This window comes from Nanorana parkeri, unplaced genomic scaffold, assembly GCF_000935625.1.
Source record: "Nanorana parkeri isolate BGI_ZX_2015 unplaced genomic scaffold, ASM93562v1 scaffold347, whole genome shotgun sequence".
Lineage (NCBI taxonomy): Eukaryota > Metazoa > Chordata > Amphibia > Anura > Dicroglossidae > Nanorana > Nanorana parkeri.
This window is the reverse complement of record NW_017306615.1, coordinates 995,297-999,405: the sequence shown is the minus strand read 5'-3', so window position 1 is coordinate 999,405 and position 4,109 is coordinate 995,297.

The window sequence follows — 4,109 nt, the reverse complement described above, 5'->3', positions numbered from 1 at the left end:
CCCCCCCCCTCAAATCCATACCAGACCACTATCTGGCATAAGGATCTGGCTTGGACTTTGGGGGGGCCCCATAATGCTTTTTACTTTTGGGTTTTTTACATTTTAGACTGATGTGTTTGAGATTTTGCATACTTTTAAACGGTGCCATGACTGAAAAAAGGTTGAGAAACTCTGATCTATGGAAATGTACTTTGTAACTACCAAAAGTGTTATTCTGCACGAATACCTTCGTCGTATCTCCTATTTTATCTTATTTGCTATTTTGAAAAGCCAGTATAAAGAAAAAGTAATGATGAAGAAAAATCTAGGTTTAACCAATCATTTGTGGCATATACATTCCTAATGGCCTTCATGACTGGGTGTGTCCATTACCTAAATATATTGTGCTGGAAGGTGCCCCCTCTTTCTCACCTCAGAAGGTATGCACACGCGTAGAATGAAAAAGGAGCCAGACAGGGCCACGTTAGTGGTAAGATTGCTGGATCGGCGCTGAAGGTATACAGTATGTAAGCCCAGGCTGTCTGCACATAGGCGAGTGGGAGACTTTAAGGACTTCAAAGGTGAAGTTCTCCAGTAACAAGGCATGATAGCCAGGCAACAAATTATTTCAGATGAACAAAAATAGAAATAGCATCCTCCATGTTTCTCTCATGAGGTTTCCTTTAAATCAAGGGTGGGAAGAGTCTATATAAGGAGGCTAGGTAAGGGCTGTATGCAGGTATTTTCAGAGGGCAGGTTTACACTAGAACGTAAAGGATCTACTTTGACCGGGATCTACCTGGTTTTTATATTAGCAGATGCTACTCCAAAGTTGCCACAGTAAAGGTAGATGGCACATATGGCTTAGGTAGTAAAGACAGATGGTGCATATGGTCTAGATAGTGATGGTAGATGGTACATATGGTCTAGATAGTGATGGTAGATTGTACGTATGGCCCAGTTAGTAAAGGTAGATGGTACGTATGGCCCAGGTAGTAAACGTAGATGGTACGTATGGCCCAGGTAGTAAACGTAGATGGTACGTATGGCCCAGGAAGTAAACGTAGATGGTACGTATGGCCCAGGTAGTAAACGTAGATGGTACGTATGGCCCAGGTAGTAAACGTAGATGGTACGTATGGCCCAGGTAGTAAACGTAGATGGTACGTATGGCCCAGGTAGTAAAGGTAGATGGTACGTATGGCCTATGTAGTAAAGGTAGATGGTACATATGGCCTAGGTAGTAAAGGAAGATGGTACATATGGCCTAGGTAGTAATGGAAGATGGTACATATGGCCTAGGTAGTAAAGGAAGATGGTACATATGGCCTAGGTAGTAAAGGAAGATGGTACATATGGCCTATGTAGTAAAGGTAGATGGTACATATGGCCTATGTAGTAAAGGTAAATGGTACATATGGCCTATGTAGTAAAGGTAGATGGTACATATGGCCTATGTAGTAAGGTAGATGGTACATATGGCCTAGGTAGTAAAGGTAGATGGTACATGTGGCCTAGGTAGTAAGGTAGATGGTACATATGGCCTATGTAGTAAAGGTAGATGGTACATATGGCCTATGTAGTAAGGTAGATGGTACATATGGCCTAGGTAGTAAAGGTAGATGGTACATGTGGCCTAGGTAGTAAAGGTAGATGGTACATGTGGCCTAGGTAGTAATGGTTGATGGTACATGTGGCCAAGGTAGTAATGGTAGATGGTACATATGGTCTAAAGTTAGATGGTACAAATGCCTTAGGAAGTACAAGTAGATGGTACATTTGGCCTATAAAGAATTCCTCCAAATTACAGGCAGCACTAGGACATGGGAAAGAACGTAATCATGATAAACAAACAACGAAAGCTGTGGAAACGTTGGCTTAATAACCAGCTAGTTCAGAGCACAACATGGCTGCTTACTTTGTGTGCTGGTAACAAGTGCACTTTGCCTTCCGCCATATTCAGCCGCCTCCCACTCATGAAGTCTCCATTTGGGATTTAATGGTTCGCTGAAAGGTGCAAAAAGACAATGAATCTCTTCTACAGCGTGCCAGGTCACTTCCCAGAATGCACCAGGGAGCCAGTAACGCGTCAGTCTTCTGGTGAATCCCATAACACGGCTTCCAAATAAATCACATTAATTGAGTCCTCTCCAGCATGTGAGCATGTCAGAGCAGAGAAAGAGAGCAAAAATGCTCTAAATATTTAATAAAGGAGCAACACATTTATATTTACGGATGCTTTGATCTGTCCCTGCCGTCCCTTTATGGGAAAGCGGGGAACATGCAGTTAACCCCATGAGGGCATGGTGCATAATGCAGAGTGCAGTGAAAGAATTGGACAAGAGCCACACCGGGAATGTCAAGGATAAACTGGTCTCTATGTAAGGAATGGCACGGTGGTACGGTGCCGCTGTCTGTAAAAGTATGGAAAATTGATTATTTAGACTTGTATTTGGAGCAGGGGTAGTAAATCATGGCCACTGGGTAGCACTGCAAAGCAGGAGGCATGACCGTGCGTGGCAGAGCAATGGGAGGTACAAAGGCTGGAGGCTGCGCAAGAGGCTTCAAACATGCCAGTCCACAGCCAACCAGCCCTAGGGTGACAACGCTGCTGCTGCAAAGGCACAGGCTCTGTGAAAGTTGCCACCCTAGGACAGGAAGTTCTTTACTAGCAGGATCAATGGGTAAAAACGGAAGCAAAAAAACCCTGCAGTGGTGAAACAACCCCACGCTATAGTTCGATTGTTCTGCCAACATTTGTCTACAATAGATCTTTGTGTGAGCAATCTTTCTTATTAAAGTGTAAACCTATCTAACAAGAATATCTCACCATTTCCCTTTATGGATTGCTGCTTGTCTAATGTTTGTATGCTGTCAAAAAATAAATTATTAAAGAACCTTACCTTTCTATGGCCTGTACGTAGTGGTAGCGTTGTCACCAGAAGCTGTGTACTTCCATTGCGACACCTACAACATCTGCTTTAAGGATCCTCGGACTTGTGGTCCCGGGGCATGTTGAAGGCAATGCTTCTGTACTGGGGGTGTACAGCCCAACTCCAAGTTGGGCAGACACCCCCTACTACGTCTGTTCACCTGATGTCCCCCAGTCCACTTCCTCTTGGCCGCAATGGTGTGTGGTCCTCCATGATGCAAGGATTGGCACTGCATAATGAAATGAGCGCCGCTATCTACATTGTGGGTACGAGGCAATTGATGATTGCCACCCCCCAGAGTGTGTCCTTGACACCACTGAACAACCAGTGTTACCAATGTGTGGAACCAGGTTACCAATTCTCCTCACCGGGCCCGGCGCTACCGCAAGGCAAGTCAGGCGGCCGCCTGAGGGCGCTGCAGGGCGAGGGCGGAAAAAACGGGGTATTATGAGAAGTACTTGTACTTGTCAAAATGCCCCGATGTTTGCGCCAGGTTTTTTTTTTACCTAATGACAGTTGGCGCCTAATTTATAAAGGTTTTCCTTTAGGTGTTATTAGTGTTGGTTCACAAAAAAAACTCCTGCTGGCTCCTGGATTGGACAGACTGGCTCCTGAATTCCATATTAATTTGTCCACCCCTGACTCAACCCAGAAGAGGACCAGCAGCTTGGCCCAGAGGAGGATAAGGGATGCAGCACTGGAGTCTGGAGAGTACTACACAAACCCTTGGAACTAGGTTGTAGTAGTTCTAAATTTGTAAATAATTTATTTTCATCAGATACATTTGCAGCGCTGTAGGTACATGAACAAACCCTCAGCGGCCGTGTGCTCGCACCTTTTTACAGGTGCATTCAGCTAGGGTGGCCGTGGGGGGAAACCTCACAATGGCATTTCATTTATGAAGCTTATCTGCTATCCCCTCCCTCATCTCTGCTGTTTAGGAGGATTTTCAGGATCTGAACGGCTGGGTATCGGAGGCTGGATCGGTTCCCTGTCTTTTCATCTGTTCAAAAGTCTTTTGTTTTTTCTTTTTTCCTTTTACCTCTCTGTAGCAAATGCATCAACTTCACTTCCTTCCTAATGAGCTTGCAAGTGGTCCTATGGGAAATGTACCTTTTCTCTAGACTGGTATGCCCCCTCCTCTCCTCGCTCTCGCTCTGGCACTAAGAGGGGGGGGGGGGGGGAAGGTCTAAAATG